The 27,222-nt window shown below is 43.4% G+C and overlaps 1 protein-coding gene across 1 annotated transcript in view; it reads right to left on the reverse strand.

Annotated features, from left to right (window-relative positions):
* LOC126424877 (uncharacterized) overlaps positions 1-22,874 on the reverse strand; it is a 61,824-nt gene extending 38,950 nt beyond the window's left edge. The window contains exon 1 of the mRNA XM_050087706.1: positions 22,713-22,874. The gene's annotated coding sequence lies outside the window, so the exon portion shown is untranslated. The remainder of the gene's footprint in view (positions 1-22,712) is intronic.
* Between the last annotated feature and the right edge of the window lie 4,348 nt (positions 22,875-27,222).

Below are 27,222 nucleotides of genomic sequence, written 5' to 3' on the forward strand. Positions count from 1 at the left end.
CTGCTGCGCAGTCTTCCAGTTAGGAGCACGCCCGCCGCCGGTTAACCTTCCAGTCATTCCAGAGTAGTTTTCGAGTAGACGGAGGGGACGTCCGAGGGAGCAGTTGGCAGCCCTTGTGTGGTGTGGGGGGGGGTGGGGATGGCGGCTTGCCCACGAGGCGGTGACGCGTCGCTAGAGTTAGCCCAGCACGCGAAGGAACAACCTCGTCAATACACAAGACCCGTGAGCCACACGCGAGGCAAATCCTGTACTGTCACGCACAGCTGACGTCACACATACACGGGGCAGGACGATACAGGCAGACAGCGCATGACGTCAGTCACCACTGGTTACTAACTTGGATCCCTCTGCGTTAAGCCGTCGGCCCACGGACCGTGCAACCGAACGTTGAGCGTGCCGGGTTTCTGACGTCATGGCGTGGAACAGCACGTTCGGGAGTCTTTCCTAACGTGCAGAGCAATATCTGGCATGTCAGATATTCTGAGCGTGCGTGTGAGAGCGTTGACCAATCAGATGGCACAACGCCACCTACGTCAGATCACGCCATCTCCCTTCAGCACAGAGTTATGAGCCGCCATATTGGCATTCATTTCAAGCTTATACGTATACATGCCGTTTCTGAGTACCAGCAAATTGAGAATCACTCGAAAACCCGTTGTTAACTGTGTGATTCGTTGTACAATTAGTTATAATTTAATTTCACTTAGTAACGTAGCTACGATTAAAGCTTTTAGCAAGTGGCAACAGGCTAGAATTGGCTAAAGAAGATTCGTTGTTGGGTTAGCGTAGAGTACTGTGCAGTTGGTGTAGTGTATAACGTTTAAGTCAGTTTTACCTCTGACGGAGATGCCGGCACGGTAGCTCAGCGTGTTCGGTCAGAGGGTTAGCTACCCTCTGTAATAAAAAGAAAACTGAGTGAACGGATCAACGAACAACCTGAACGAGTGTCATCAGACGCCCGCCAAGAACAAAGTCAAGGAAAAATAGAAAAAAATGAGTTAAAAAAAAGCGTAGTGACTAGCGTCACACATTGGCGTCAAAACGCATGATAGTTCGAAGGTTCGCGTCTCGCCACGTTCAAATTTTTTTCCTAACATTCGAGTTTTTAATAGGTTCTGATGCTTTATTAATAATTTAACATAAGTACATACTGTAATATTTGATGTTATGTAAATATATTGAGTGAATCTGTTCGATTGGCTTAATCTATAGGAGAACTTGCGCTACTTGTATAAAGCAATTTTGCTCCTTTTTCTTTTACGTTTCGTAATTCATATGATGCAAAGATTCAGCTACTGGGTAGGAACGGTGATCAAGTAAGAATGGTCTTGGAGTTTTACTAAAATGTGGGAATGATAAAATAATGTTTATGTTATGTGGAGAACTATTGCAAATTTGTATCGCACTGTTTGTAATGGAACTTTTATGTGCCTGTGTGCTTACTGATTGGACATGGTACTTTCCTTTTCCTCTTAAAATATGTACACGGATATTGAAGTGTTTATTTGTGTGTGTTACTTATAGAATTGCAGACTGGCAATGGCAAGGAAATCGTTTCTGAAGAAGAGAAATTTGTTAACGTATTTGTATGGAGTGTAGCCATGTATGGAAGTGAAACATGGACGATAACCAGTTTGGACAAGAAGAGAATAGAAGCTTTCGAAATGTAGTGCTACAGAAGAATGCTGAAGATAAGGTGGGTAGATCACGTAACTAATGAGGAGGTATTGAATAGGATTGGGGAGAAGAGAAGTTTGTGGCACAACTTGACTAGAAGAAGGGATCGGTTGGTAGGACATGTTTTGAGGCATCAAGGGATCACAAATTTAGCATTGGAGGGCAGCGTGGAGGGTAAAAATCGTAGAGGGAGACCAAGAGATGAATACACTAAGTAGATTCAGAAGGATGTAGGTTGCAGTAGGTACTGGGAGATGAAGAAGCTTGCACAGGATAGAGTAGCATGGAGAGCTACATCAAACCAGTCTCAGGACTGAAGACCAGAACAACAACAACAACAACAACTTATACACTCCTGGAAATGGAAAAAAGAACACATTGACACCGGTGTGTCAGACCCACCATACTTGCTCCGGACACTGCGAGAGGGCTGTACAAGCAATGATCACACGCACGGCACAGCGGACACACCAGGAACCGCGGTGTTGGCCGTCGAATGGCGCTAGCTGCGCAGCATTTGTGCACCGCCGCCGTCAGTGTCAGCCAGTTTGCCGTGGCATACGGAGCTCCATCGCAGTCTTTAACACTGGTAGCATGCCGCGACAGGGTGGACGTGAACCGTATGTGCAGTTGACGGACTTTGAGCGAGGGCGTATAGTGGGCATGCGGGAGGCCGGGTGGACGTACCGCCGAATTGCTCAACACGTGGGGCGTGAGGTCTCCACAGTACATCGATGTTGTCGCCAGTGGTCGGCGGAAGGTGCACGTGCCCGTCGACCTGGGACCGGACCGCAGCGACGCACGGATGCACGCCAAGACCGTAGGATCCTACGCAGTGCCGTAGGGGACCGCACCGCCACTTCCCAGCAAATTAGGGACACCGTTGCTCCTGGGGTATCGGCGAGGACCATTCGCAACCGTCTCCATGAAGCTGGGCTACGGTCCCGCACACCGTTAGGCCGTCTTCCGCTCACGCCCCAACATCGTGGAGCCCGCCTCCAGTGGTGTCGCGACAGGCGTGAATGGAGGGACGAATGGAGACGTGTCGTCTTCAGCGATGAGAGTCGCTTCTGCCTTGGTGCCAATGATGGTCGTATGCGTGTTTGGCGCCGTGCAGGTGAGCGCCACAATCAGGACTGCATACGACCGAGGCACACAGGGCCAACACCCGGCATCATGGTGTGGGGAGCGATCTCCTACACTGGCCGTACACCACTGATGATCGTCGAGGGGACACTGAATAGTGCACGGTACATCCAAATCGTCATCGAACCCATCGTTCTACCATTCCTAGACCGGCAAGGGAACTTGCTGTTCCAACAGGACAATGCACGTCCGCATGTATCCCGTGCCACCCAACGTGCTCTAGAAGGTGTAAGTCAACTACCCTGGCCAGCAAGATCTCCGGATCTGTCCCCCATTGAGCATGTTTGGGACTGGATGAAGCGTCGTCTCACGCGGTCTGCACGTCCAGCACGAACGCTGGTCCAACTGAGGCGCCAGGTGGAAATGGCATGGCAAGCCGTTCCACAGGACTACATCCAGCATCTCTACGATCGTCTCCATGGGAGAATAGCAGCCTGCATTGCTGCGAAAGGTGGATATACACTGTACTAGTGCCGACATTGTGCATGCTCTGTTGCCTGTGTCTATGTGCCTGTGGTTCTGTCAGTGTGATCATGTGATGTATCTGACCCCAGGAATGTGTCAATAAAGTTTCCCCTTCCTGGGACAATGAATTCACGGTGTTCTTATTTCAATTTCCAGGAGTGTAGAATAACGTGACTAGCATATGTACAATGGAGGAAATGTGCGTTTTAACAGAGCTTTAGGCCGTCGGCACACGGGCCGTGCTGTCGAACGTCTACGTTGAGCGTGCTAAGTTCAACGTGCTGCTGAACACTCAGGAACGATGCGACTTGTGCACACGGTACGTGGGCCCTCACGTGGTATACGCGATCACAATGCACTCTAGCGGCAGTTGCGGGATGTTTCTAGTTCGTAAACCACACTGTTTATGGAAGGGAGCGCGTAAAATTCGCACGTTAGCTCTATTAAAACGCACATTTCCTCCATCGTCCACGAAAAGGAAAGTACCACCTCCAATCAATAAGGACACAGGCTTATAAAAGTTCCATTACAAACAGTGCGATACAATTTTGCAATACTTCTCCACATAAGATAAACATTTTTTCATCATTCCCACATTTTAGTAAAACCCCGAGGTCAGCCTTACTTGATTACTGTTCCTACCCAGTAGCAGAATTTTTGCAACATGTGAATTACGAAGTGTAAAAGAAAAAGGAGCAAAATATATTTATACAAGTAGTGCAAGCTGTCCCATAGATTAACCGAGTCGAACAAAGTCACCCCTCAAAAAATAGGTGAACTTATATTTACATAACATCAAATATTATAGTATATACTTATATTAAACTAATAATAAAGTATCAGAACCTAATAAAAACGTTAATGTTAGGAAAAAAATTCGGAAGTGTCCAGTCGTGAACCACTACCCAAACTTGCTACTTCATGTGGATCAGTTGGTTTAGCGAAGTCAGTAGCGTCTACTGACTTCGCTAAACCAACAACTCTCTATTAATATTCAATCATAACACATTATTATTTGCTGGAAACCTTAATTGTAGATATGTTACTAATTGAAATTTAATTACAACAAATTGTACCAAGAACAATGCGTTTTGGGTGGATATTCAGTGTGTCGCTGCCTTCAAATAGCCTACTCTCATAATACGCAAGTTACAATAATTTTTTTGCCACGAATATGATGTTTCTCGTTATTTTATTGGAATGAACCATACAGTTAACAACGGGTTTTCCAGTGATTCTCAGTTTGCTGGTGCTCAGAAACGGCATATATACATATAGGCTTGAAATGAATGCCAATATGGCGCCTCACAACTCCGTACTGAAGGAAGACGGCGTGCGTGCGACGTAAGTGGCGCTGTGCCATCTCATTGGTCAATGCTCACACGCACGCTCAGAATATCTGACATACCAGATCTTCCTCTGCACGTTCGGAAAGACTTACGAACGTGCTATTCCACGCTATGATGTCAGAAACTCGGCACGCTCAACGCTCGGCTGCACGGTCGTGTGCCGACGGCTTAAGGCCGAGCGGGCCGTCGTCACAATAGAGGTGTACTCGTGGAACCCACTTCACACTGGGCCGAACACGAGCGAACGAGCCTCAACGAACGTTAATTTTCTGTGATGTAAATGGTACAGTAGCGCGAGCGAACTGCATTCGCTCGCGTTCGGTTCGCAGTCGCTAATATTCGTTCGTACTTCGCTGGCTGTCGGTATTTTGGCGAACCGCCAAAGGAAGTTGGCGTCCTTTTCACTTCAGCGGTAGCAGAACAGAAAACTTTCGTCTATCGGTTTGTTGATTTCTGTTGTTGACACGGGTTGCGTGAGCTCCGGATAGGTCTGAAGTGAATGTTGCTGATATACTGCCCAGTCTCATAAATGTGATCACTTATCAAAAGATTGAGTAACCATCACTGAGAGATGTGCAGCAGGATAGTCAATGAATTTCTGGAAGGCACCAACAGGGATGTGGGCTCACGCCGACTTCAGTGGCGTGGCCAGCTACCCTTGGTTTCTCGGTTGAGGGTCCAAGACGTTTACTGCCGAGCGACGTGGGCCCACAGATTCTCAAAAAAAAAAAAAAAAAAATGGCTCTGAGCACTATGGGACTTAACTTCTCAGGTCATCAGTCCCCTAGAACTTAGAACTACTTAAACCTAAGGACATCACACACATCCAGGCCCGAGGCAGGAATCGAACCTGCGACCGTAGCGCACGGATTCTCAATTGGGTTCAAATCCGGGGAATTTGGTGCCCAGGATCCATGTACGAACACTGCGAACTATGTGGCACATTGCATTGTCCTGCTGGTAGACGCCATCGTGCCGAAGAAAAACAAACTGCATGTCCTCAAGTTTAGATGACCCCTTATGTTGATCCACTGTGCCTTCGAAAATGACGAAATTAACCAGGGAATGCCACGAAAAAATTCACCAGTCCATAACGCTCCCTCCCGAGTTTACTGAGATACTTTGGGAACCCAAATGGGAATTCTAGGAGGAAAGGTGACGTGTTTTCGCGGAAAACTATTGAGAAAATTTAGAGAACCGGCATTTGTGGCTGATTGCGGAATGACTCTACTGCACATTTCGTGTAAGCACAGCGAAGACAAGCGAAATTATGGCTCATACAGACGGATATAGACAGTAGTTGTCCCCTCGTTCCATTTGTGAGTGGAACAGGAAAGGGAATGACTACTTACGGTACACGGAGGTTTGCTGAGTATGAATGCAGATGTAGATGCCAGTTCACTTTCTGTAGCAGATCTTCGCGACAGCGGTGGTTGATATATTCGTTGAAAATGCGTGTTAATCACTCCAGTCAGTAGCATAAACTATCCTTGAAAAAGGGTATACTGCAATACTATCAAGCGTGTTGTTGCTGTTATTGTTGTTGTTGTTGTTGTTTGTGGTTTCCTGTCCGAAAGACTAGTTTTATGCAGGTATCCAGGGACATCTATCCTGGGCAAACCTTTTCATCTGTGCCTATTTTGAAGTGTTTACCGTAGTCATGTTTTGGGCTCTGTCTACAGCACTCCACACTTCCTTCTATTTCGAAACTGACGATTTCTTTATGCTTCAGAACGTGCCGTATAAACCGATCCCTTCTTTTAGTCACGTCGTGCCAAATTCAGTACCACCTCATTACTCATTTGACCAACCCAGCAAATACTCAATATTTTCGTGTGGTACCAGATTTCAAAAGCTGCTATCGTCTTTTTGTGTGGTCCACATTTCACTTCCGTACAAAATATGCTCCTCACGGATACCTTCAGAAAAGACTTCATAACAGTTAAATTTATATTCGACCTTAACAAATTTCTCATTTTCAGAAACGCTTTTCTTACTATTGGCAAGCTGCTGTTCCTCTCTGTTTCAGCCATCACCAGTTATTTTGCTGCCGAAATAGCAAAACTCGCCGACTACCTTGTGTCTCACATCCTAATCCAACTCTGTCATCTTCTCCACTACTGCTCTTTTACTTCTGGCGATAAACTCTTTGCAAGACACAGTATATTCCGTTCACCTGCTCTTTCAAGTCCTTCGGCGTGTGGTTACAGCGTCATTGGCAAACCACAAAATTTTATTTTTCTTCTTGCTGAACTACGGTTTCCAGTTTTTCCCTTGGTTTCCTTTGCTGCTTGTTCAATTTACATATTTAATAATATCTGGCACAGGCTAGAACTCTCTCTCACTCCCTTCTCAACTAGTGCTTTCCTTTCGTGACCGTCGATTCTTACCGATGCAAACTGTTTTCTGGATACAGTTGGAATGATACAGTTAACGATATCCACGTCAAAACTTTATTCAACCTTTGCCTAGGTTTTGACAGATAGGTTTATACCTGCCTTGTAAGAAGTAATAACACCTAAAAAAGGAACATACTGCAACGAATACAAGTAAGTCACATGTGCAGCAAAAAGAAACATCGAAAATTATATACAGTGGAAATATAAAATAAATTTACGCGTCACATATCGTGAACAAAGATAAACAAAATTATAAGACTTAGTCAACAGCGAAATGATCCCTATAAATCATATGGGATAAGCATAAAGCTTAGTTAATAGCAAAAATTATCCATGTAAAATGTAAGGCAGGCGTGCATAATAAGCACGAACAAACCGCTAACAGGACAGAAGGGACAAACCAGCAGAAAACTTACGGCCAGGTGACGCTCACGTAAGAAACGGTGCCAACCACGAAAGACGAGTGACGTATTAAAAAATTCATTTGAAATAACATTACAAAAAGAAGCAACATAACAAAAATTATAAGAAACATATAAGCCTATGCAAATGGTGAACAAAACTACGACGCACATTAAAGTAAGATAATGACAGATTGCGTCATGAGTAAAATAATGTCTCGAAGCAGCGCGGAAAACTCGATACAGCTGATACGTCAATTTAAGCGGAAAACCATCGAAAAAGATTCTGTTTTTAGGCTGTGATTGAGAATTAAAAATAAAGCCCCGAAATTGACATAGCAGCTGTATCGCGTTTCCCACGTTGTTTCCAGATGCTATCTTTCTCAAAGACGCAGTTCGTCTTGTCTTACTTTAACGTCCGTCGTAGTTTTCTTCACCATTTGCATAGGTTTATGTTTGTTACTTTTTTATAATTTTTGTTATGTTACTGTCTTTGTAATGTTATTTTATAGCAATTTTACTAGCATGCCAGGTGCCTCTAATGTGAGAGCCACATGGGCATAAGTTTGCTGCTGGTTTGTCCCTTCTGTCCTGTTAGTTGTCTGTCTGTGTATGTGATGCACATCTGCCTGACATTTTATATGGATCGTTTTTACTGTTGACTAAGCCGTATGGCTATGCGATAACATTTATGTGGATCATTGAACTGCTGACTAAGCCTTATGACTTCATTTCTCTTTTTATACAGTTCGTAACAAGTGTTATTACATCTCTCGAGGAAGACAGGTTTATCTCTATCGAAACCTAGGTAAAGGTCTGAATAAACATTTGACGTGCAACTGGTTGGATGTATGATTCTCATTGTATCCATAATTCTACAGTTACTGACTGCTTCCATTTTCAAAATGTTAAAGATTGTTTTCTGTACAAGTTGTAGATAACGTATGCAAGTATACAAAATAATTCCGATATCCGCCCTGCCATTAGGAAGCGTAATGTGGACACGTACAAGAAGGACGTTGCTTCTTTTTCAATAATAAATGCGATTGCGATATCAGCTACAGATGCCGCGACTTTGCTGGAGTGGTTTATGTATAAGCGATGCTGGGTGAATTCCCTGCGAGTGGTGTCACGTGACGAAGGCCTCGTCCCACTTTCCAGCACTGTGCCTTAAGGCGTCGCCGCGTTGCGTGTACCAGCCTGTACGTCCGACAGGATATTTCAGTAAGCTGGCGAGCCCCTAAGCAGGTGGAGCAGTAATGCCTAAACCAGGGGTGTCCAACCCGCTGTCGGAGGGCCGCACGCAGCCCAAAGGCAAGTTTCAATGCGGCGCAACGGGTGAGCGTCTCACGATTGGTTAAAAAATTCATAAAATTCCTTTTTAAGTAAAGTTACGATAAATTCATTGTTTTCGATATGAAACTCTCACACTCAACGCTCTTCTTTCACTGGTCCTTTTCTTCCCAAAAATTATCGTCTTCTTCCAGTGTGGCCCAGGTATGCTCAAAGGTCGACACCCGCGGCCAAAGGGATGCCTGGCGAACGTATGCTGATTTGATGAAGCCCTCCACGCTGTCACGTCCTGTGCAAGCCTCTCCATTTCTAACTACCGAAACCTGCATCGATATGAACCCCACCTCGATTCTGAGGGCCTCATTCTCTCGTCTTCCGGCGAAAAGTCTTGTTTACTGGCATGTGGATAACGCCGAAAAAGTGCCCTGTCTGCGAGGTACATTGCGTTTTTGTTGCGCAGCGTAACTACAAATATTTGACGAGCAGTTACTATTATTGACGATTGGAGGTGAACATCAGTTACAATAATGTTATTTGTGATCTTCTTGCAACCCATTACAGGAGAAGATGTACGCCAAACACAGACAAAATTATTTCCCTATCCACTGATTTCGTTTGTGCTATCAAGCAAAGATATTAATTATACAGGGTAAGTCACCTAAGACTTAACTAAAAAAACTTAACTCCGTCCGACAACGCCTTGGAAGGCCCAACGGTACCGACCGGCCACCGTTTCATCCTCAGCCCACAGGCGTCGCTGGGTGTAACACCCCCTTTATTTCCTGAGCGGTTCCAGGTATCGAAACGAGCTTTTCGGCAAATTATTGTACGGTAAGGGTCATGTACTTCGGCATGTGATAGTCTTAACTCTCGTGTCGATCGATATGTTGAAGCAAGTACGATTTTCTGATGGCCTCAGAAAGCGCTAGACAAAACGAGTACAGTGATATAATGCTTGTTAATGATAAGGCTGGAGCCCTTTGAGAAAGAATCCGAGAAATATAGTAAAATTGGAATCCAATATGGCCAGAGTCAGCTATTGCGGCGTAAACACCGCCAAGCAGAGCTCTCATGCGTGGCTCCGTCCTTATACACTAATTTTGCAAAAACAGACATAATGTCTGATGGGATAGCAGCAATCAGTGATTGTACAATGTTACTTATAATCCGTCTTGATTGCAAATTTTTTTTTATTCATATGACCGGTTTCGGTTCATTCAGAACCATCTTCAGATCTGATATTACAGTTACAGGAGTGACCCGTCCAAATCCAGCAACTTTCACATGTTACTCCTGTAACTGAAATATCAGATCACGGACTATAAGTAACCTTATACACTGATACACCAGAACATTACGATTACCTGCTTCAGACCTTGTTTGTCCGTCTTTGGAACGAAATACATCACTGATGCTCCGTATCAGGGATCCCACAGTTTGCTGGTAGGTTTTTGGAGGTATGTGGCATTAGATACCTCAACACAGGTCATGTAATTCGTACAGACAACGGGACGTTGATTTGCGAACGCTGTGATGGCGCCCGACAGCGACCCCGATGGATTCCATAGGATTTACATGAGGAGAAATTGGTCGCTGAAACATCAACGTGCGTTCACTATAATTTTCATCAAACCACTGTTGAATGGTTCTGGCTCCGAGATACGGACAATTGTTGTTGTTGTTGTTGTTGTTGTTGTAGTGGTCTTCAGTCCTGAGACTGGTCTGATGCAGCTCTCGATGCTACTCTATTCTTCATCTCCCAGTACCTACTGCAGCCTACATCCTTCTGAATCTGCTTAGTGTATTCATCTCTTGGTCTCCCTCTACGATTTTTACCCTCCAAGCTGCCTTCCAGTACTAAATTTGTGATCCCTCGATGACTCAGTGCATGTCCTACCAACCGATCCCTTCTTCTAGTCAAGTTGTGCCACTACTCCTCTTCTCCCCAATTCTATTCAATACCTCCTCATTAGTTATGTGATCTACCCATCTAATCTTCAGCGCTCTCGTGTAGCACCACATTTCTAACGCTTCTATTCTCTTCTTGTCTAAACTATTTACCGTCCATGTTTCACTTGCATACATGGCTACACTCCATACATATACGGACAGTTATACTGCTGAAAGATGACAACACCGTCGGGGAAGACATCAAGCAGTGCAGGTGGTTCGCAGGTGTCAGCGTGTCTTCGATTACTGCCACAGGTCCCATGCAAGCGCAGGAGAATGTCTCCCACAGCTTAATACTGCTCCCACCGGTCTGCGTCCGTAGCGCGCTACACGTTTCGACCGGCGTTCACCTCGATGACGGAGTTTGTGCAGATGGCCATCGACCCGGTGTGGCTAAAATACGATTCACCCGAAGAGCCGACACATTTCCATTGATCGGCGGTCGAATCCGGATGGTCCTGTGCCCACTGCAATCGTAATTGGCGATGTCGTTGGGTCAACATGTGAACACGTAGGGGTGGTCTGCTGCGGAGCTCTATGTCCAACGATGTACGATAACCGGTGAGCTCCAAACACTTACGCGTGCACCAGCATTGTACTCTTTCAGCGGAAATGCCACAGATCACCATCTCTCCTGCTTTACAGAATAGACGAGTTCCGAACCCCACGTTGTATGAAGAGTCGTCGACGTTCGACCATTTAGCGCCTCGTGTATTTTCACTGTCCTACGTCTTTCAGTAGATGCTCACGACAGTAGCACGTGAACATTCGACCAACTTCGCCTGTTTCGAGATACTCGTTGCCGGCCGCGGTGGCCGAGCGGTTCTAGGGGCTTCAGTCCGGAACCGCGCGACTGCTACTGTCGCAGGTTCGAATCCTGCCTCGGGCATGGATGTGTGTGATGGCCTCAGGTTAGTTAGGTTTAAGTAGTTGTAAGTCCTAGGGGACTGATGACCTCAGATGTTAAGTCCCATAGTGCTCAGAGCCATTTGAACCATTTAGATACTCGTTCAGAGACTCTGAGTAATAATAACCTGCCCTTTGTCAACGTCGCTTATCTCGGTGGATTTCCCCATTTACAGCACATATCTTCGCTGGGGTGATCCCCCACTCGTGTCTGCTCCGCTTACGTACGTTTGTTACGGCCTCACGTGCCCGCAAAGCCAATAGCCGGCATGTAACGTCGCAGTGGGCATACTGTTTTGGCTGATCACTGTATGCAGTAAGGCAGACCGAAGCTAATGGGGAAAAACGTCATTTCCTATACGACATTGGTACAGGGCCAGAAACGATTTACGTGTTTGGAACTGTGGCATATGCTAGCTTCTGGCGCGTCAGATGCACCTGAGGACAACTATTTAGAATGTGTGTACCTTTCCAGGCTTTTGCTGAAGCAACCGCAGTTCATAATAGTGCACATTCCGCTGCAGAGTGAAAATCTCATTCTGTGACCACAGTTCTATCAGACAGTTTCCAGTTCAAACCCTTCCCGTTGCTGCTTACTTCTCAAAGCCGAAATAGAAATGTCGGTCATTCATAATTCTTAAACAGTCCTACTCAAGGGAACAAGGAAATAACTGTATTAACTTTCTTAGATTCGAAAAAAAAAAAATGAAAACTGATCTGTCTTTGGGCAGCAGAGCAGAAATGCTTCTTAAAGTAATCCGCGCGCTGTCGCATAAATGTATCTATATATACTACTCGGAACTGTAATAAGACGCGCCATATCACGGAATACGCTGCCGTTCACGCTGGAGGTTAAAGTTAGTTTGCCGGCCGCGGTGGTCTCGCGGTTCTAGGCGCGCAGTCCGGAACCGCGCGACTGCTACGGTCGCAGGTTCGAATCCTGCCTCGGGCATGGATGTGTGTGATGTCCTTAGGTTAGTTAGGTTTAAGTAGTTCTAAGTTTTAGGGGACTGATGACCACAGCTGTTAAGTCCCATAGTGCTCAGAGCTATTTGAACCATTTGTTAAAGTTAGTTTAAGTAGTGTGCACGTCTAGAGACCCATGAAAAAACGGTTCAAATGGCTCTGAGCACTATGGGACTTGACTTCTGAGGTCATCAGTCCCCTAGAACTTAGAACTACTTAAACCTAACTAACGTAAGGACATCACACACATCCATGCCCGAGGCAGGATTCGAACCTGCGACCATAGCGGTCGCGCGGCTCCAGACTGTAGCGCCTAGAACCGCTCGGCCACCCCGGCTGGCTAGGGACCCGTAACATCAGCAGTTTGGTCCCATAGGAATTCACATACATTTGAACATACTGTAATAAGACAGAATACTCTTTAAATAAGTATGACTTACGACATGTCACCCTCAAAGTAAATTCACAGACGCGTCAGATGAAAATGGTATAGGAATGCGTATTCACATACGGAGATATGTAAACAGGAACGAAACGCCGCTGCGGTCAGCAACGCCTATATACACTATGTGATCATAGGTATCCGGACACCCCCAAAAACATACGTTTTCCTTATTAGGTGCATTGTGCTGTCACCTACTGCCGGGTACTCCATATCAGCGACCTCAGCAGTCATTAGACATCGTGAGACAGCAGGATGGGGCCCTCCGCGGAACTCACGGACTTGGAACTGGTCAGGTGACTGGATGTCACTTGAGTCATACGTCTATATGCGAGATTTCCACTCTCTTAAACATCCATATGTCCACTGTTTCCTATGTGATAGTGAAGGGAAAACGTGAAGGGACAAATACAGCACAAAAGCGTACAGGCCGAACTCGTCTGTTGACTGAAAGGGACCGCCGACAGTTAAAGAGGGTCGTAATGTGTGATAGGCAGACATCTATCCAGACCATCACACAGGAATTCCAAACTGCATCAGGATCCACTGCAAATCCTACGACAGGCGGGAGGTGGGAAAACTTGGATTTCATGGTCGAGTGGCGGGGCATATGCCACAAATCACGCCGGTAAATGCCAAACGACGCCTCGCTTGGTGTAAGGAGCGTAAGCATCGGACGATTGACGATGGAAAAAGGTTGTATGGAGTGACGAATCACGGTGCACAAAGTGACGATCCGATGGTAGGGTGTGGGTATGGCGAATGCCCGGTGAACGTCATCTGCCAGAGTGTGAAGTGCCGACAGTAAAATTCGGAGGCGGTGGTGTTATGGTGTGGTCGTGTTTTTCATGGATATGCACTCCTCCTTGTTTTGCGTGGCACTATCACAACACAGGCCTAAATTGATGTATTAAGCACCTTCTTGCTTTCGACTGTTGAAGAGCCGTTCGGGGATGGCGATTGCATCTTTCAACACGATCGAGCACCTGTTCATAATGCACGGCCTGCGGTGGAGTGGTTACACGACATTAACATCACCGTAATGGACTGGCCTGCACAGAGTCCTGACCTGAATCCTATAGAACGCCTCTGGGATGTTTTGGAACACTGACTTCGTGCCAGGCCTCAACCGACCGACATTGATACCTCTCCTCAGTGCAGCACTCCGTGAAGAACGGGCTGCCATTCCCCAAGAAACCTTCCAGCACCTTATTGAACGTATACCTGCGAGGTTGGAAGCTGTCATCAAGGCTAAGGATGGGCTAACACCATACTGAATTCCAGCAGTACCAATGGAGGGAGCCACGAACTTGGAAGTGTTTTCAGCCATGCGTCCGGATATTTTTGATCACATATTGTAAGGCGACAAGTGCCTGTCGCAGTTGTTAGATCGGTTACTGCTTCTACATTGACAGGTTATCCAGATTTAAGTGAGTTTGAACGTGGAGTTGTAATCGGCGCACGAACGATGGGACACAGCTTCTTCGAGGTAGCGATGAAGTGGGGATTCCCGTACGATCATTTCGCTTGTGTACAGTGAATATCACGAATCCGGTAAAACATCAAATCTCGACATCGCTGCGGCTGGGAAAAGATCCTTGCAAGAACGGGACCAACTATGAAGAGAATCGTTCATTGTAACAGAAGTTCGACCCTTCCGCAAATTGCTGCTGATTTCAGTGTTGGGCCATCAACAAGTGTCAGTGTGCGAACCATTAAACGAAACATAGTAGATATGGGCTTTCGGGCTGAAGGTCTACTCGTGTACCCTTGATGACTGCACGACACAAAGCCTTACGCCTCGTCTTGGCCCGTCAACACCGACATTGGACTGTTGATGACTGGAAACATGTTGCGTGGTCATACAGTCTCGTTTCAAATTGTATCGAGCAGATGGAGGTGTGCGGGTATGGAGGCAACGTCATGAATCCATGGACCCTGCGCGTCAGCAGGGGACTGTTGAAGCTGGTGGAGGCTCTGTAATGGTGTGGGGCGTGTGCAGTTGGAGTGATCTGGGATCGCAGATACCTCTTGACATTACTCTGACAGGTGACATGTATGGAAGCATTCTAATGACCTGCATCCATTCATGTCCATTGAGCATTCCGACGAACTTAGACAATTCTGGCAGGACAATGCGACACCGCACACGTCTAGAATTGCTGCAGAGTGGCTACAGGAACACTCTTCCCAGTTTAAACACTTCCGCTGTACACCAAACTCCCCAGGCATGAACATTATTGAGCATTTCTGAGATGCCTTGCAACGTGATGTTCAGAAGAGATCTCCACCTCCTTGCATTCGAACAGATTTATGGACAGCCCTGCAGGATTCTTGGTGTCAGTTCCCTCCAGCACTACTTCAGACACTAGTCGAGTCCATGCCACGTCACGTTGCGACACTTTGCGTGCTGCCGGGGGCGCTACACGATGTTAGGCAGGTGTACCAGTTTCTTTGGCTCTTCATTGTAGTTTCCGTAACTAAACTTCGTTTGACACTTTACTTAAGCATGCGATCAAATTGTTTACCGTCGACTTCAAGACACGTTTGCCGTTACCGTTCGATGATTAGATGAACTTACATCGGATGATATGCCGTTGCGTAATGCGACGTTTCGATGGTGTATATCGTTCGGCTTAGTAGCGGCTCATTATGAACTACATCTTTCAGTGCTCCCCATTGAAAGCACTCTACAGCAGTCAAATCAAGAGACTGGTGAGCTATTATTTTGCAGCATTACGTCCTACAGAACGGTCAGGAAACTTTTCACTCAGTATTTGCGTTGCAAGGGAGGAAGAGTGAGCTGTGGAGCGGTCGTGTTCGATCCACATACTCTGTCGTTTATTCAGTGACACCTCTTCTAGAAGAGTAGATAGACTGTTAGACTGTTCGTATTTTCATTTAACATCAATGGGATGAAGTAAGGTCCGGCACTGGTATTTTCTACGATGCCGCAGCATAGGGTTACGCATTTAAGGTTGTTGCTGAACCCGACGAAGTCAGCGTGGACTTCCAGCTTCCCAGTAGAATACGTCCCGTAAATTTACATTATTGTAGTTCCTAAACGTTCTCCGTCGGTAAAGAGCACACGTAGGACAAATGATGTGTAGCCTCCCAAGCGATGGAGACCAAACCAGCAAAATTCTATAAGACTTTCGAAATAAGTTCCTCCGAATACTTGATGTAGTGACAGGCTTGCTTTTAAGTTTTAGAATATTTCTCGGATTGTTACGCAAACAATTTCAACGTCAACATTCCCAAGCATTATATCCCTGTAGTCGATTTTCATGCTCTTGCGGATGCCGTTAAAAAGATGCATCATTCTATTTAAAGAATCATACTTGCTCCATTAGCACTATCGATACGAGAGTTAAGTCACTTTATCATTTGCCAAAAACCTCTTTTCGATATCTGGAAGCGATCACAATATGAAAGGGGTGTTAAGTCTTACGTGACGGACTCTCTATGGTATGCAGTTAGATTTCACTAGACGTTTTACACATCCCTTTGTAACAGATAGCTGGTGGTATTGAGAAGCTCTGTCACATCACTACGTATACTACAGCAATCTTACCAAGAGTTTCTCAAATACACTGTAGAATAACCAGTAATTTAATAACGCACGTAAGAAAAATTCAAAATGTCCAATGGGTAACACATTATTCATATGAACTACATTAGTAGCTGCATTTAGAGGTCACTGACATTATAGCCATCACACTTTACTCGCTGCATTTTTTAAAAGTGTTAGATAGGTTCTCTACGTTGTATTTCACCATAGATGCGCTGATTAACTACCGATAATATACTAAAGAAATAAGTGCTTCGTCTGTGTTAACCTATGAAGTAAACTTCTGACTGTCGAACAGCATTTCCTTGCCTTCTGTGAGATGGACAACGTTTCTGCGGTGCGTTTTAAGTAAATAACTCATCTTAACTGATCCTTCCGTCGTTTGCAGATAGAAACTTTATATATGTAATGGTTAAAGACAGACAAACAGCGCTTTGTTTCACATATATTTGTTTACGGCCTAACATTTTCTGATTATCACGCCACTGGCAGAATATTCGATGGAAAACTGTTTACTAATAAACAATATTAGTGGAAGAAAACTGGTTTGCTTGACACTCTTACAATTGACACGTAATGTCAATTTAATTAATGCGCACAATAAGTTGTCATATACAGTAACAGTTGTCGGTGGTTTCTATACAATATAATGCAACAACAAAATAAAAAGATCGTAGAGAATACAGCATTATCTACGTATCAGTAAAGTGAAAAGACTGTGCAGTCAAAGCTCGGGGCTAAGGCCCTGGAAACGCGCCATGTGCTTCGTGTTTTATTCATTAATGAGGAAGTTGAGAATATTAATATATTTTCTGCAGATGATGCTGTTATCTGTAATGAAGTACAGTTGGATCTTGATAAAATTTCATAGTAGTGTAAAGAATGGGATCTTGCCTTTAATGACCAGAAAGGTAAAATAATGCACTTCAGAAATGATACCAAGAGAAGTGTATCAGTATTAGAATTAGGCGCCGCGCGGCATTAGTCGAGCGGTGTGTGGCGTTGCAGTCATGGGCTGAGCGGCTGGTCCCGGCGGAGGTTCGATTCCTCCCTCGGGCATGGGTGTGTGTGTTTGTCCTTAGGATAATTTAGGTTAAGTAGTGTGTAAGCTTAGGGACTGATGACCTTAGCAGTTAAGTCTCATAAGATTTCACACACATTTGAACGTTTTTTTTTTTTTTTTTTTTAGAATTAGACCAGTCATACCAAAACCTGAGTGTAACAGTTTTTAGGGATATAAAATGGAATGATCACACAGACTCAGTCATTGGTAAAGGAAATGGCAAATTTCGGGGCGTTGGTAGAATACTAGGGAAATGTAATCAGTCTAGAAATAAGAGTCCTTACGAAACACTCGCGTGACCCACTCTAGCAATGGCTCCAAACTCTGTTTTAAGCTAGTTAGCACCTGACATTTAAGTTCCAAAGATGTGGCATTTGCTGTCTACATAAAATGAAATATATTTAAAACGGTTTTCAAATGGCTCTAAGAACTATGGGACTTAACATCTGAGGTCATCAGTCCCCTAGACTTAGAACTACTTGAACTTAACTAAGCTAAGGACATCACACACATCCATGCCGGAGGCAGGATTCGAACCTGCGACCGTAGTAGGCGCGGGGTTCCGCACTGAAGCGCCTAGAACCGCTCGGCCACAACGCCCGGCATTTAAAACGGTGTTTAACCATAAGCACGTGATGTCAGCTGGCTAAAAAGTATTCCTTAGTCTCACAACAGGAAAGAGAAATTGATCGAAATAAATTGACAAACTTAAGATTTAATATGGATAAAAGGTTCTTTTAAATACCCTATGTGCTATACACTACTCACACAATCCAAAAACAGAGCTAAGTTGAGAGTTAGTCAGTGAAACTATGGGTATCGCCGCTCATAGTGATAGATGTAAAATCTTGGACGCCCTGTTTTCATACACCTCCATCATTCCATGCTTCCTGTATCACATGTTTCACCTCTGTCTGTCACTATTCTGGTGTCACCCTTTCAGTTCCGTCCTTCAAAAGGCAGTCGACTTCATTCAACGTAAATTTTTTGTTCTTTGTAGCAATATGTCGTTTGACTTGGGATCAAATGAGTTCTATATTGTGTTGAAATGGCAATCGTAGGAAGAGAACCATTCCAAATCCAGCTAACAGGTGTTATAGAACATATACAAATGAGGGAGACACGAATTGTCACAGGTCTGTTTTTCTCGCAGGAGAGCTAGCAAGCACTTGAAGATTTACTTCAGCTATCTCATGCAAGCCTGCTTGCACACTTTCGAGGACGAGTTGTGTTTCAGGACTCATGAATATACCACGAGCCCATACATATCACGACAGTAGGAACTGCCAAGATAAGATTAGACTAGCAAAGCGCATGCGGATGCCTTATGGCAGGGGTTTCCAGTCGGTGGTACACGCGCCCCTTCTACACAAAGGACTTTTCCGGTTGTACACGTATAAGCGAGTAAAACAGGTACAGATATAAGAAAAATTATTCTTTCTCGTCACTTTATTTTCAAAGTAACAAGACACTGGGAAGACTGATTGATAAAAGTAGCGTCTGTGAAAATGTTAAAGGAAATGTATTTACAGCAGAATGTTTCGTTCGGTCTGTATGCAGGACATAGGAAGCAGGGATGACGGTTACGGTGAAACAACCGGTTCTCTATTACATCGGTTTTCAACTGTTGTAATCGGACTGCTCACAATAATCGGTTTCTGAAATAATCGATTTTCGGTTTTTTTATTCCTATAATTTCCAGTAATTTATGTAGAAATCGAACGAAGGCTGGAAAATTTTGACTCTGTCAGTTTCAAGACACATAGAATGTAAATATTGAATTAAATAGGGAAATAAAAGAAAATCAGCCCGCGCACAGTTCGCTGGTCTTCTCGGAAAGTGGTAACTGGTTGATCACCAGAAAAAAACGCCAGTATTCTGCTATTGATTCTAATTTTTTAAAACTATGCTCAAAATCATGTAACACTATTTGGAAACAATGAACAGTCAGTGCTAACGGGTGAATCTATTGTTGAACTACAGGGTGTTTCAGAAGTGATGGTCAATATTCAGGGATACAACAGGAATGATCATTCGAAACAAAAAAGTCAAATAAACATGGACTCTAAAACTCATACCTTAAGAGCTATGAGGAATTCTTAACCTTCGGGCGAAACAAATCTCTTCTATTGCAAGCTCTTTGCTTTCCATATTTTGGGAAGTAGAAGTATGGTCCAAAACAAGAAAAAAAACGTGCATTTAACCCGTGCTTTAAAATGCATACCTTAAGAGCTGTGATCACTTGTTCAACTTCGCTACTTTGAAACACAACTCTTCAAATAACTTTTAAGGTATGCATTTTAAAGCACATCTTTATTGGACATTTTTGTCTTGTTTTGGTCCATACTTCCACTTCGCAAAATATGGAAAGCAAAGAGCTTACAATAGAAGACATTTGTTTCACAGTATCGAAGATCAAGAATTCCTTATAGTTCTTAATGTATGCGGAGCTCATGCTTACTTGACTTTTTTGTTTCGAATAAGCATTCCTGCCATTTCTCTGAATACTGACCATCACTACTGAAACACCCTCTATTTTCCATGTTAATTTGTCCGTTTTCAAGGGCTACAAGCAGATAAAGGCAGGTTAATATGTAGGCGCAGTTAGCAGGTCACCTGTCTTCTATTTTTATTGTAAACTATGAACGAATTGTTAAGTTTTCAAGTTTTCTCCTTATATTGTGTCACAAGTTTGCTGTGTCTCCTCTGGTTTTTAATCTTTTAAAGCAAATGGAGCATAGTACTTCATTGATTCCACGCTTTGTAAAATATTTCCAGACTAGGGACGGGGCCATTCTGTAAGAAAACTGATGTCTGGCCACTGCCATGTAGACCACCTGGGAAAGTCTTGAATACAGCAGATACAGGCATACTATGCAACAGGCCATGCCACATGGTAAAGGGCACATTGTCGTCTCAGCAATGCTGTACCAGTTCTTATGCCATCTGTTTATTACTCGTTTATGTCGGCATTGTTATTAAAATAGGTATTGATAGCGTTTCCCATTTTCTACAACGACGCAATATTTCAACACAATGCAGATTTTACGAATAAAAATTTCTCGTTCATTAAAAAAAGGTTTATTTAAAAACTAAAAATTTTTACACTGCTGCTAAATTGAGATTTCGGTTTTTTATCCAGCTTTTAGTAAAAAATGAAAACGCCAATTACAACAGAGACCAAGCAAATACCGAAAAATACCGGTTATTCAGAACTAAAATTCTGGAATCGGTTTTAACCGGTAGGTTTTTTCCGTCCCTAACGTAAAGGCCTGATTGTACAATCCTTGCGTTAGTCGTCGCTGCCTTGGCCTGGAATGAGTCATCTTGTTTTGACCTTGACGATATTTTGATAGGGTGTTGTCGTTGGTTATTCTAAAATTTTCGTTCCGCTTTGCAGGTGCTGCTACCTCACGCCTTGCACCAACCTGTGGCGTTGCTGTACTCATTAAATAGTGAAAGGTTAATTGTTGTTATTGCCGCTTTCGTGGCTGTACCATAAAATTAATGGCATCGTGATACGAAGAAAGCTTGCGTCTGAACCGGACTGTGCGTATTACAGCAAGCTGATTCTTGACTACTATAACTGTGATGTGAAGTTCAACTGACTGTGTCACTTATATCTGGTTGTGTTTTAAGTTAATGACATAGCAGTTTTTAAGCCAGGAAGCTACTCCTACCTCCAAGGATGCAGTTAAGAAACTTAAATCAACACCTAACCATAGTTATGATGAAAGCTACTGACAGTTTTGCTTTATGGTAAATGCTAACACAGAAACCAGTGATAATCGAATTCTCCAGTGCGTTGTATGCTTAGAAACGCTTTAAAATCAAAACATGAAGCCTTCAACCCTTTATTTTGCACACGAAGAACTATTGTGAAGAAAAAGTGTTAAGTTACTTAAATTAGATGTATATAACTATCGTCATGTGAGGACTTTTGTATACATTGTTTCAAAATACACTATGCAAGTATCATTGCCCACAAGAGGCGCATGGGTACTGCAATGTAAGTACTATAGTGTTGTTCATGCGGATGAAAAAATGGCTGCATTTTGCACTGTTGCATGTGAAATGTCTTAAAACAATTCCTTTTCGCTACAAAACACAGAACAGTGCCACATTTTCTGAATTTTACAATCGACCATCCCCGAGGCAAAAGTCTACATCTTCCATTTTGCGCCATAATCTGGCCAATGACCAAAACTATTTTGTCGCATTTCACTGGCAGAGCAGCTTCTGTTTTATTCTTCTTCTTTCTTGTTGTCCGAACAGTACCCAAAGCCAGTTTTCCTATTCTCAGAAAAGATACGTTCATTTGCAACGTCCCAGGCAAGAATTCGACAACACATTTGTATAAAAACTCACCTTCAAGACGTCTTTTTTCCGTTTATGAATAGTTCTTGTGCCGCAATAAAAACAAGCGCCACAGAATAGAATGAAACTTCTACACCGGTAGCTCATGCTCACATAACCTAGCAAGATGTCGGCTAAAAATTTATACTATTCGGAAACTTTTCACCAGAGGCAACAGAATATCTCTTTGTATGAGAGCTTAAATGATGTTTGCAAGCACCAGCGAATATCCCAGGGCAGAATTTGAAACTCGTTGCAGAAAGCAATTTTGATGTTGTTTGAGACTAACGTTACAGAAGCCTTATACCAAACTAGTTTTAGAATTGCAGAGGGAGGAACCCCCACCTCAGGCTTCGTTAAAAAGTGAGCAAGCTGTACTGGTACGCATAAATTTTTAACATTGTCAACTAGTACGCAGTGACAGAAAGCCTGGGAAATCCTGCCTTATGGAATCATTCTTCCCTCGCTCCGTACGCGCTTGGAACGGAAAGTATCTCTAATAACTGATACTCTCTGTTATGCATTTCGCAGTGGATTGCAGAGTGTAGAGTTAAATTTGACTACCAGCGCACAAAAAACTGCACTTTAATCACGTTATGAAAGCGAGAGAAGCAAGTAAAAGTGTACGGGCTGTAGGAGCTCTAACATAATGATAACGGCAGCCTCGTAACGAGGTCAGCTGACTGCCTGAACCAATCACGGTAGCGAGTGGTGATGACGTCACCCACCTGTTGTCTCTTGCGCGTTCTTTCCGCTACTTGTTGCTACAGTCGGTGGGTTCCCGCAACGCGCTGGAATGTGCGTTCCTCGCGACACTACACAGACAAGACTGGCTGCGGGCCAGGTCGACCGGAGTGTCGGTCATCCCCACCCCCTTTTTCCCCCACACTGGACACTGTTCCACGCTGGCGATGAGGTGAGGCAGGACTGCCAACGTGCGCGCCGCGAAGGCACTAGCTCCGCTCCGTAATAGTTACCAGAGCGGCCGGGCGAGACGCTGGTGGCAGCACCAGCCGTCAACGAAACCGTCTCTGCCGAGGACATCCTTAAGCCGTCGGCACACGGACTGTGCTGTCGAAACTTAACGTTGAGCGTGCCGAGTTCAACGTGCTGCTGAACGCTCAGGAACGATGCGACTTGTGCATACGGTACGTGGGCCCCAACGTGGTATAAGCGATCGCGAAGCACTCCAGCGGCAGTTGTGGGAAGTTACTGTTCGTAAATCACACTGTTTACTCGGGCGCGCGTAAAATTCCCATGTTAGCCCTATTAAAACACACGTTTCCTCGATTTTCCATATCCTAGTCGCGTTTTTTTATATGTAATATACACAAAAACTTCAATAGCAATGTACATGTTTTAAGGAGAAAGGATGCTCTTCACTACCCAAGGTTAAATCTAACTTTGGCTCAGAAGGGGGTAAATTATGCTGCCACAAAAGTCTTTGGTCACTTACCTAATAGCATCAAAAGTCTGACAGATAGCCATGAATTTTTGGATATAGTAAGTGGGTAATTTCCCAACTTCAAAAAAAGAAAAACAAAAAAAAAAGAATTGAGTGTCATGTAATCTTTTGTCTAATGTAATATCTTGTATAGACACCTTTTATTAAGCTGACACGTCCCACATCGTTACGAAGTGTCGTATTCATGATCTATGGAACAAGTACTTATCTAATCGAATTTAAAAATGTAATCTTTTGTCTAATGTAATATCTTGTATAGACACCTTTTATTAAGCTGACACGTCCCACATCGTTACGAAGTGTCGTATTCATGATCTATGGAACAAGTACTTATCTAATCTAATCTAAGACAAAAAGGAAAGTACAATGTACAATCAACAAGGACATAGGCTTATAAAAGTTCCATTACAAACAGTGTGACACAAATTTGCAATAGTTCTCCACATAAGATAAAATAACGTTTATCTTTCCCACACTTTGATAAAACCCTAAGGTCATTCTTACTTGATCACTGTTCCTACCCAGTAGCAGAATCTTTAAAAGACGTGAATTACGAAATTCAAAGGTTCAAAAATGACTCTGAGCACTATGGGACTTAACAACTGAGGACATCAGTCCCCTAGAACTTAGAACTACTTAAACCTAACTAACATAAGGACATCACACACATCCATGCCCGAGGCAGGATTCGAACCTGCGACCGTAGCGGTCGCGCGGTTCCAGACTGTAGCGCCTAGAACCGCTCGGCCACTCTGGCCGGCAAAACTCAAAGGAAAAAGGAACTAAATATCTTTATACAAGTAGCGCAAGCTGTCCTCTAGATTAAGCTAATCGAACAAACTCACTCCTCATAAAAAGATGAACTTGTATTTACATAACATCAAATATGTAGTATATACTTACAGTAAACTAATAATAAAGCATTAGAACCTATTAAATAAGCGAATGTTGGGAAAAAAAAATTTTGAAACTTCACGAGACACGAACCATAGTTTTACCACCCAGCTGGTCGTGGATCATTGACACTGCTCACTACGCTTTCTTTTTATTTATTTATATTGTTAAAGTGATAAGAGTTTATGAATGACCAAATATAACCCGTTACCACATGCTAAATGCTTTAATCGTAGCTATGTTACTATTTGAAATTTAATTACAACAAATTGTACCGAGAACAATGGATTGTGTGTCGCTAACTTCAAATGACATCCTCTCATAATACGCAAGTTACAATAATTCTTTTGCCACGAATATGACTTCTCATTATTTTATTGCAACGAATCATACAGTTAACAACGGGTTTTCTAGTGATTCTCAATTTGCTGGTGCTCAGAAACGGCATATATATGTACGTGTAGGCTTGAACTGAATGCCAATATGGCGCCTCACAGCTCTGTGTTAGAGGGAAATGACGTGCGTGTGACGTAGGTGGCGTTGTGTCATCTGATTGGTCAACGCTCAGACGCACGCTGAGAATATCAGACATGCCAGAAACTGCTCTGCACGTTCGGAAAGACTCCCGAATGTGCTGTTCCACGCTATGACGTCAGGAACTCAGCACGCTCAACGTTCGGATGCACGGTCCGTGTGCCGACGGCATTACAGTTGCGGTCACAGTGGCACCAATATCGGTGGATTTCGCCGACGACTGACATCGGCCGAAGACGGCCGACCGATTAGAATCAATACGTCACAACGTATGTGGTCAGAATGTAGCCGACCTCATCGTCCAAACGTATGTATTTCGGACGACAACCGGTGAAGTTCAAATCAATTTGGTTTTTTTTTCGGTCATAATGGCCGACACGACACGAAACATGAACTGTGAGAAACTGACAAGTTTAAGTAAAGGTGGAGTTTATGGCATACTGAGAATTAAAAAAAAGGTCGATATGCAGTTTGGAATCTGTGGACTGAAATCGCAGGTTTATTGGAAACCGCAAGTGGGCAAAATCTTTATCAGAAATTTTAGGTGTGGGCTGTAATCTTGAAAAACAATTTGTTCAAGTGACAAGGATAGCTCACCCTTTCCTTAAAGTTACTGTAGTGGGTCTTTTTGGGTTGTGATAGGTGGACTTCAGCTATCTACAAATTATTATTACTGCTTACTTGTGCTGTTTTTATGGCAGTGGCGTGGTGATTCTGTTACGTGGAGTGGTTTGCAAGTATGGTGCACGTGTTTGTTTCCACTTTCCAGTTTGTTAGATGTTCAGAGTGTCTTACACTAAACTCTGTTTATCTTTCACACGTATACTGAAAGAGAATCATTGAAGGATAATTGACATATCCCTGCACAACGTTAAAGAAATTCATTAAAAAAAATCGTTTAGGATCCTAATTGTAGAGGTATGATTCGAGGTCTGTTAAATAATCCAGTTCTCAGATTAAAGATGCCGTTCTGGTTCAGGTATAACCAGAATTGGCACTTTGATATTTGACATCAGTCAATTACATCTTTCTAGTAATTAGGCATATACCACCTTCTGAAAAGTATAGTTTCAATGTTTTCGTGTGATATGTTGGAAGTTATTTAGGATGCTCTAAATGCTAATTCAAAACCTAATTTTTTCACTCTTGCACCCTATGTACCTATACTACAAAATTTTTAGTTTTTTTTATGCCGAATTTTGACTCCTCCCGTCGGAGGTTCGAGTCCTCCCTCGGGCATGGGTGTATGTGTGTTGTCCTTAGCGTAAGTTAGTTTAAGTTAGATTAAGTAGTGTGTAAGCTTTGGGACCGATGACCTCAGCAGCTTGGTCCCTTAAGACCTTAGCACAAATTTCCAAATTCCGAATTTTGAAGCTGTGTAAGTGCACTAAGAGACACTGGTATTGTTGAGTTTCTTTATTAAAGCAACACTCAAACTGAAATAATACTGCCCCCAGGAACTTTGTTACTTCCTTTCTCAAATACACAAGGTAAGTGTTTAGAAAGTAGCGAAGTGTGCTAGAATCTGATTATCTGAATATCCTGCCAGTATTGCATTAATTTGCACCATTTTTAGAATAAAGTGAGCTGCTGTGAAACCACAAATCTACCTGTCATTGATTAGACAATACATACTTGTTTCCTTAAGCACAAATTTTATCCATGCATCATATAACATGTAGTTTCACCATTATGTGCTCACAACCTCATTAGGAAAAATTCTACAGACTAAAGTGGCACATCCTGCCACTGTAGCATAGTAAACCACACTCTGAACAACGTGTTTTGGAAAGATCATTAGTGCAGTGTGTCAGTGAAACATCGTATTTTCGCAGTACACGCGTATAAATCTGTAGAACATCGATTGTGGCCTTTTAGTTTCTTCTGACGTTAATCGTTGGTGAGAGAAGAAAAGTGGCATGGTGTTTTTCCCGTCATGTAATATATTCGTCAATTTTTCTGGTACTTCCAGTAACTGCGGGCAGAGTGTACAGTATTCGCCCCGTTCGTTTCGAGACAGATACGGCTCGTTTACGTGTGTCTTCCAACAGGGAAAGCCACATTGCAGCATGTAACGCCGGAAATGCATATCCTCCTATTTCCATCTATTGTACTATTATTTTTTTCCTTGTTTTGTTACCTCAAGATATGACATTTCTGTCTCTTTATATATTGTAATTGTTTTACTGTTTATATATATATATATATATATATATATATATATATATATATATATATATATATATATATATATATATATGCACTTATGTCGATGTACAATTGGTTTGTTTCGTAAATATTATTTGTATTTTTACGCTGGGTCTTGCCTAGGGAAAACTGCTATC

The sequence above is a fragment of the Schistocerca serialis genome, chromosome 10, assembly GCF_023864345.2.
Source record: "Schistocerca serialis cubense isolate TAMUIC-IGC-003099 chromosome 10, iqSchSeri2.2, whole genome shotgun sequence".
Classification (NCBI taxonomy): Eukaryota; Metazoa; Arthropoda; class Insecta; order Orthoptera; family Acrididae; genus Schistocerca; species Schistocerca serialis.